The sequence below is a fragment of the Neovison vison genome, chromosome 1, assembly GCF_020171115.1.
Source record: "Neovison vison isolate M4711 chromosome 1, ASM_NN_V1, whole genome shotgun sequence".
NCBI lineage: Eukaryota > Metazoa > Chordata > Mammalia > Carnivora > Mustelidae > Neogale > Neogale vison.
This window is the reverse complement of record NC_058091.1, coordinates 309,100,297-309,108,857: the sequence shown is the minus strand read 5'-3', so window position 1 is coordinate 309,108,857 and position 8,561 is coordinate 309,100,297. Positions and strand designations below refer to the sequence as shown.

The 8,561-nt window shown below is 45.8% G+C and overlaps 1 long non-coding RNA gene across 1 annotated transcript; it reads right to left on the bottom strand.

Annotated features, from left to right (window-relative positions):
- On the bottom strand, positions 1 to 8,108 carry LOC122902389. Its single transcript, XR_006383800.1, has 4 exons — positions 8,047 to 8,108; positions 2,197 to 2,277; positions 212 to 332; positions 1 to 55 (listed from the first exon to the last, which is right to left on the bottom strand). It is a non-coding gene; the product is annotated as an uncharacterized LOC122902389 (long non-coding RNA).
- Between the last annotated feature and the right edge of the window lie 453 nt (positions 8,109 to 8,561).

Here is an 8,561-nt window from a genome sequence, read left to right as displayed (position 1 = left end):
CAGTCTGCACCTGCGCTCTCGTATGGCCTCGTCTGTGGTTTTACGTTCTTCTCTCCTGCCTCCCAGAATGACAGATGTTGGATGGAGGGCCCACCCAGATTATCCAGGAAGATCTCATCTCAAGATCCTTCACTGAATTACATCTACAAAAACTCTTTTTCTCATCATGCCACATACGCTGCGTCCGAGTATTAGAACGTGGACTTCATACCTCCCGCAGCTTCTCTCCAGGCCTCGGTCAGTGGGACAACCTCATACATGGGTACCTGTGTGTGTGATCTACAGAATTCAACAGGAGAGCATTTTAAATATCCATAGAAGTTGTGCGTAGTCTGAAAAAAAAAATAAGAGAAAGCAAAATTCCAACAAGTTTTAAATTCTTTTGTGTTGAAAGGAACAGACATTTTACATATTTTAGGATCCCTCTTAAGGTCCAAGGTATTTGAATGTGGTATGTATAATGGGAACATAAGGATTCAAGCTACACCAAAGAATCTCCTAGAGACTCTGGAATCACGGACAGAACAATCGTGCACAGGACTCCCCGCATGACTGCCAGGCAGGAAGAAGACCCACCTTGACCTGGCAATGTTCAGCCTCATATTTGCCTGTAGCCCGTGGCCTTAGTAGCCTCAGTAGCCTCAGTAGCCTCAGTGAGCTGGGTTGCTGACTATTTTCTGCCGTGCACAAATATCTTTTAGTCCACGAAGATTTAGAATTAAGTATCAAAAACTTTTGAGACTCAAAACCATTATATTTTATTTTAATTTACTTTTAAGTAATGTCTACCTCCAGCATAGGGCTTGAACTCACAACCCCAAGATCAAGAGTCACACATTGTACTGACCAAGCCAGTCACTTGCCCCTCAAAAACATAGCATGAAGATGAAATTTGTTAGGTACGATATGCACATTTGGTATTGGATATTCTTGGGATACTTAAGAGAATTTGACCTATTGGAAGCTCAGCTATGTCACACTGAATTTCAAATGTGCAACTGAATCATCAATTTGACTTTCGTTTTGGGGATGAAGTCTTATCTTACTAAGTTTATTTACCATGTTGAAACAGTTCAGAGAGAGCTTAAGCTTTGTTTCTTTTGTAACTTTGTTAGATTTCCTATAATCAATAGTCAGGAGTTTTTTGTTGTTGTTGTTGTTGTTGTTTTAGGTTTGTTTGTTTTTACTTTAGGGGTGCCTGGGTGGCATAGTTGGTTGAGCATCCAACTCTTGGTTTTGGTTCAGGTTGTGACCTCAGTGTCATGGGATCAAATTCGGCATTAGGCTCTGTGCTCAGCAAGGTGTCTGCTTGGGATTCTCTCTCCTCTTCCTTTGCCCCTCTGCTTAAGCTCTCTCTTTCTCTAAAACAAATAAATCTTTAAAAATTAAAAAAAAAATTGGGTATGGACACTGGGGAGGGTATGTGCTATGGTGAGTGCTGTGAAGTGTGTAAGCCTGATTATGCACAGATCTGTAACCCCTAGGGCAAATACTACATTATATGTTAATTTAAAAAATACTATAAAAAATAAAAATAAATTTCTTTTACTTTTAAGTAACCTCTACACCTGCTGTGGGGCTCAAACTCACAGCCCCGAGATGGAGAGTCACACACTCTGTCAACCGCACCAGCCAGACACCCCAAGAGGTTTTTTTTATTGTTAATCCAAATAACAAAAGCACCATAAGAGGAAATCAGTTCTATGACATTTTACTATACAGCTAAAAAGATCTGCGGGTGGGTGGGAGGAGAGGGGATTGAAGGCATGACCTTCTAGTTTTCAGAGAAACAGGCGCTAGTCTTCAGCTCGCCCTGGCCTCGGGTGTGCAGGAAGGATAGGAGGGTAGATCTTCCGAGTGCTCCCCACAGGAGACATTTTTTCCCTCTTCTTTTTGTTCTATGTACATGAGGTGAAGGATGGTCACAAAACCTGTCGTGGTGATCACTTCCCAGTGTATGTAAATCAAGCCTTCTTACTATACATGTTAAACTTTAAAAAATGAATGGTAATAAGGCAGCCAAAGAGAAAAAAACTGAGCATATGATGAGAAGAAAGCCATGTGTTCAAAGGCTCAATGAGCTTAGGTGTATAGCGTATTTGATTAACTTAAAGAAGCCAGAAAACTATGTCCTCTTAGACTGGAGAGGCCCATGGGAGCAGACACAGACATCGCATATCCTTTCTGTTTACTCACATCACAAGAGGAGTATGATGCCTTGAACTGGAAGCTCGGGGCTGGCGATATTTTGGCTATTATTACAGAATTCCAGTAAGGCTGAAACGACACATGTATAAAAACATTGTAAGGGTGTTATTACAAAGGTGTGAGTCATGACTAATGCTTTAGATTTGAGTTCAGAAAAAAGCTTAATGTTTTTCTTTTTATGAAGTTGGTCTTTTCCCCACCATTTGTGAATTTTAGATTTACTATAGAAAGATAATTCTGATTTCAATTGTATTCCAGTTATAATAACCTTTATACTCACTTACACTAAAAAAAAAAAAAAAAAAAAGGTTTGGGCGCCTGGGTGGCTCGGTGGGTTGGGCCGCTGCCTTCGGCTCGGGTCATGGTCTCAGGGTCCTGGGATCGAGTCCCGCATCGGGCTCTCTGCTCGGCGGGGAGCCTGCTTCCTCCTCTCTCTCTCTGCCTGCCTCTCTGCCTACTTGTGATCTCTCTCTGTCAAATAAATGGATAAAATCTTTAAAAAAAAAAAAAGGTTTGAGGAGGGCTAATTAATTAAATTAGTAAATGGGACCAAGTATCATCCAAAGATCTACTTAAACCGATGCCTCAAATTTGCTCGAAATATAAGAAAAATGAGATCTGTAACTTAAGCTTTAATAATGAAAGAAGAATTGTTTAGGATTAGGAAACTTCATATATTGAAAATTAAAATATAGAGCCAAAGTGAACACCTGCACAGTTCTTTCTGCCTCCAAAACTACCCTCAAGAATGCCCAAACCCTCAAATCAACAAATTGGGGCCATCCCTTGTCCCTTTCTGGCTGCCAACATCGAATACTTTTTTAGGCCCAATCAAAGTGCGTCAATTTAAAAAAAAAAATGTATTTGTATCTCTTCTATCTTCTGATCATGTGTAAAGTCAACCCGTTCCAAACGGTCATTTCACTGTGTTTGCATCCATTATGTAAACTTGATCTTGCTTGGCCTTGGGTCCTGGGAATTTGGGCCGGCTATTTGCAACAATGTGGATGGAGCTAGAGAGTAGCTCCCTTCGTGAAATAAGTCAGAGAAAGACAAATACCATACGATTCAAGCCTATGTGGAATTTATGAAACAGGACAAACGAACAAAGAAAAAGAAAAACACAGAGAGAAATAAACCCCAAAACAGACTCTTAGCCATGGAGAGCAAACTGGTGGTTACCAGAGGAGAGGAGAGTGGGGGAGGGGGAAATAGGTGAAGGGGCGTGAGAGGACACTTCTTCCGATGAACTGAACGCTGAGTGATGTAGGGATCTGCGGAATCACCAGACCCACCTGAATCTAATAAAACGCTGGGTGTTAGCTGTACCGGCACTAAAATAAAATTAAATAAAATTTGTGGTTGCAGAGGGGCACCGGGGAGGCTCAGTCGGTCGAGCACCCCCAACTCTTTGTTGGGGTCATGGTCATGGGCTTGTGGGATCCAGCCCCGTATGAGGCTCTGCGCTGGGCGTGGTGCCTGCTTAAGATTCTCTCTCTCCCTCTCCTCTGCCCCTCCGCCAGCTCCTGAACGCTCTCTCTCTCTCTAAAATAAAATAGATAAATAAATGTTTTAAATAATTAAATAAATACAATAAAGAGACATTTGCAGCAGCTCAACTCATAATCGCCCCAAACAAGAAAAACCTGAACATGTTTCAATGAGCAAGTCAGTAAACAATCAGGGATATATCTGTGCATAGAAAGTTACTCAATATAAAAAGGGGCAAATTATTCAGACACCCAAAAACGTGCATGGATGAGCTTATGGTCTACTAGTGTGGGGAGAGCTAACAGGAAGGAAGGGTCAGCACGGAAAAGGGGCAGAAAGGGAGAGCATGATTTTGCTAATTCAAAGCCAAGTGTGAAGGGCAGTCAGTTCCAACTCCTTTGAGTACAAAGCAAGCAAACACACCAGTAAGGCGAAAATGGCAATTTTCCGGCAATCACAGAACCCATTTAGCAATTTCTTTTTCTCTGCCTCCCTGAACTAGCTCTTAGTTTAAATAATGAAACCACGCAGTTTTCTTTTTTTCATGGGTAAGCATTATTATATTTTGGCATTTAAATCTAAATTCACAGATGTTCTTAAACAACCCTGCTTCCTTTTTTTCCAAGGAAGAAACCCTACTGTTACTGTTCTGGAAAGTGGGAAACTTCTTCATTTGTTTTTAGGGATGACATCCGTTTTCATAGAAAAAGGACACCATCCTATCACCATTTAGGGTCCCATTTGTATTAGTTATCTTTTTGTTTTTAAAGATTTTATTTATTTATTTGACAGACAGAGATCACAAGTAGGCAGAGAGGCAGGCAGAGAGAGAGGAAAGGAAGCAGGCTGCCTGCCGAGCAGAGAGCCCGATGCGGGACTCGATCCCAGGACTCCAGGATCATGTCCTGAGCCGAAGACAGAGACCTTAACCCACTGAGCAACCCAGGCACCCCTGTATTCGTTATCTCTTGTTGCATAACAAACATCATTAAAATTTAGTGACTTCAGCAAAGAAATATATGGTTTCTCAAGTTTCTGCTGGCCACCCCTAGGTTCAGACAGCTGGTCGAAAAGCTGAGGCATGGATCTAAGGTGGTTTCATCCCCATGTCTGGGACATTCTGTACAGCAGTCAGCTCGCCTTTGCTCTCCACAGGGACTCCGAGTGTTCCGAAAGATTGACAAGAGAATTTACAATATCCCTTAAGGCCTAGTCTTAGAGGCTGCTCTGTGTCATTTTTGCTGCATTCTGGTGGTCAAAGCAAGTCACCGGGCCAGCCCGAGGTTGGAGAAATGAATCTTAGTGCTTGATTTAAGGAGGAACAACAAAGTCACATTGCAAACTGGAAAGGGCACAGGGACGCTATTCATCAGGGGACCATGACAGTAACAATGTACAACTCTGCTGTTAATGATGTTTAAAGCTCATATAAATATTAATTAAATCAGCTCTTAGATCTGAAACTGAATGAAGTTAAGCTAAAGAGAAGCTCAAGTTCACTCCAGCTTTGATGTAGTTAATCCTTATTTGAAAACCATTGGAAACAACTTACAGACGATTCAGAGATATCTGACCCTGTGGTTTTTATGAAGATTTTAACCATCAACTAACAGAAGAGTAACCTGGAACCCATTAGCTATTTTAAAATGCGCTGTTATTATCTAATCGTGTGTCAACTCCCCTAGGTGTCCTAATGGCTAAACATTTCACAATGTTGTAGAATTATAAAAGGATCCAATTCCCAAAAGGATGAAAGCACAGAAATATCCACCAGAGCCGAGTGCTGGAGGTCTCTGGAGCAGAGGCACAGAGGAAAACCAAGATAATCCTTGTGTGTGCGGTTCAGACTTAGTCTTCTGTCACCACAGGCTGCCAAACCTGTCACCTTTCCGGCAATAAGGAGTGATGCTCACATGGGGACCCAAGCCATGGTGACACCTGGCTACCTCTGTGGTCTGGGCTAATTCCAGGAATTCCCTGGGGAAAAGTATCATGCACAAACATCAAGGTCAGGAAACTGCCCAGACACCTGTCCCAATTACTCAGCCTCACTGAATTCCTCATGCTCCTTCCCACTTGAAAGCCTCCATGCTGGCCGTCCTTGACGCCCCAGGGTAAGTAAAGAAGAGGAGTATAAATCAAAGCCAGGGAGTTGGCATCCTCGAAACATTCTGGCTTGCCCCCGTGTTGCTCCCAGCCTGGATTTTCGACCTCCATCCTGCCTTAGGGATTGATTTTTCCTCTGACACCTTGAGTCAAGGGCACTTTTGCAATCCCCAGGCTGTGCCAGACTGTGCCTGAGCCTTCTTGCTGGGGGAGAAATGACACCGGCTCCTGCAGACACAGATCCTGCAGAGAACACTGGGCAGCAGGAGTGTTCCAGATTCTTCCGGAAGATCAGGGAAGTAGGGAGAAGAAGCCCCAAAACAGAAAAACAAGAAAATGAGGAGGAAAAAGTGTGACTCTGGAGTTAAGAATATCCTTTTCACGCTTCTGCTGCCCTGGGGTGGGCCTTACATGCCCATGAGGAGGAACCGGAGGGGTTTGTAGTGTGGGGCTGGGCCTGGCATTGGGTGGTGTGTACCACGAACGGAGCCATCCGCGTAACGGGCGCCATTATAGCATGGGCACTCACACCCGCACCTGATGGAGACAGAGAGCGAAGGCTTTGTCCCAAACCAAAAGAATCTGCAAGCCTCTCTGAAAATTCCGAGTTTCCATGTGAAGCTGTCTTGAAACAAGCGGTTAAAGCATTTAGCAGCTCTGTGTGCCCAGGGGCTGTAATGCCAGCCATTCTTTCTAGAAAAACCCAAGTGTGTATGACTCAGGCAGCTCTCCCTCTCCCCCACACCTCCCACCTTTCATGCAGTCCCGGGGACATCCTTCACTGGCCTCTCCCTCCCTATCCCCACCCCACTCCCAGGTCCTTCTGGTCTCTCTCTCCCCATGGAGCCTCTGCCCAGATCCCCATCCTCAGGACTCCCTCCCTCCCCTCCTCCAAGGGCATGGCTCCAGAACAAGCTGACCACCCTGCACAGCCCCAAGTCCTGGGGCAGATCCCAGAACCTAGGGTTCAAGGTCAAACTCCTTAGCATGGCTTCGGTTTACTCCCATGGACCCCGCCCCTCTGACTCCTAGCCTTTCTCCAGGACCAAGGGCATCGGGCACTGTCACACTGCTGGGCTTCAATCCACGCTGTTCTCTTCTCCCTGCTGCAAACTCTCTTGGAGGTGGAGGCAAATATTTTTTCAGCTGTAAGGCTGCATTCTTCCCCACGACCTCAGCAGAACCCTCGCCCTAACCGCTCACTGCGGCCCCGGGCCCGTGGGATTTCTGCTCGCCATGTGTTTCAGTCCCTGTGATGGGGGACAGCTGGGAGCCGGGATGTCTGTCTCTCTTCTGTCCAGGAGGAGGATGTCGTCACTGCATCCTGCCCTCCCTGAGCTCTGTCTCATTCCACACCATACAGTGAACTGTTCCTCTCATAGGTCTCCATGCAGAGGGCTTTCTGAGGAGAAGGTTCTCTGTCAACATGTGGAAGCTGATTTACCCATCCCTGTTGTAGATCTATTCAACTGTTTTTTGAACTGACCGCACCTTCCTTTTCCCAAAAAAAACCTAAAAATAGGTCTCTGGTGGTTCTTTGAGATGGTAAAGTTACCATATAACCCACCAATTCCACTCCCAGGTATAGAGCGAGGGAACAGAAGACCTATGTCCACACCAAAATCGAGACAAAAAGGTTCACTGCAGCATTATTCATAACAGCAAAAAGTGGAAACAACCCAAATGCCCACCAGCTGACGAATGCAGGGATAAACTGTGCTCCATCCACTCAGCGGACTATCCTCCGGCTGTAAGAAGGAACGAAAGTGCTGGCACGTATCACAATATCGATAAACCTTGAAAACATTACGCTAAGTGGAAGATGCCAGACACAAAGACCACAGATCCCATGATTTCATTTATAGGGAATGTCCAGAGGAGTAAAATCTATTTGACTCTAATCTTTCCATAGTAGATGTATCGAAAGGCTAGAGTTTGGGGAAGTCTGGGTGGCTCAGGCGGTGAAGCATCTGCCTTCGACTCAGGTCATGATCCCGGGGTCCTGGGATGGAGCCCCGCGTACTCCCTCAGCCTGCTGCTCCCCCTGCTTGTGCTCGCTCTCACTCTCTGGCAAATAAATCATAGGAAAGGAAGGAAGGAAGGAAGAAGGAAAGGAAGGAAGGAAAAAAGGAAGGAAGGGAGGGAGGGAGGGAGGGAGGGAGGGAGGGATAGATTAGCGTTTGCAGGGGCTGGTGGGTGAGGAGGAAGGGAGTTGGCTGGTGGGTGCAGGTTTCTGATTACCTGGATTAAAACGTCCTGGAGCGGGTGGAGGCTGGAGGCGGTGACTGCTCAGCTCGGGCAGCTCGGGCAGCGACGATCAAACCTGACTTGTGGGTCTGGAGGGGGTGACTGGTACGTGGGAGTTACACCTCAGATAAAGAGGTCAAATGGAGAGGAAAAGAATTGTCCTGGGAACCTTTCAAGGGATATTCTAGGCCTTGGAGGCCCAGATATTGTATGTCACATCTGTTCTAAGCGCAAGAAAAAATCACTTTCCGAAGATCTTCTGGCTTTTGGCCTCCGTTAACTTCTCTTCAAGCCTCTGCTCTCCCTTTTCTCCCCGCCTCGGGTGGGGTGGGGTGGGTTGTTACCGACAGAGGGTGGCTGAGAAGCCTCGACTGCAGGTGCAGGAGGAAGCCCCCCCCAACCCGCCCGGGAGGCCCCCCTGCAGGACGGTCCCAGGCGGAGGTTGCATAAACGTGCCTGCCCAGCCCCCAGGGGCTGTGCTCTGGGAGAAGGGGGACACCGCACTGTAA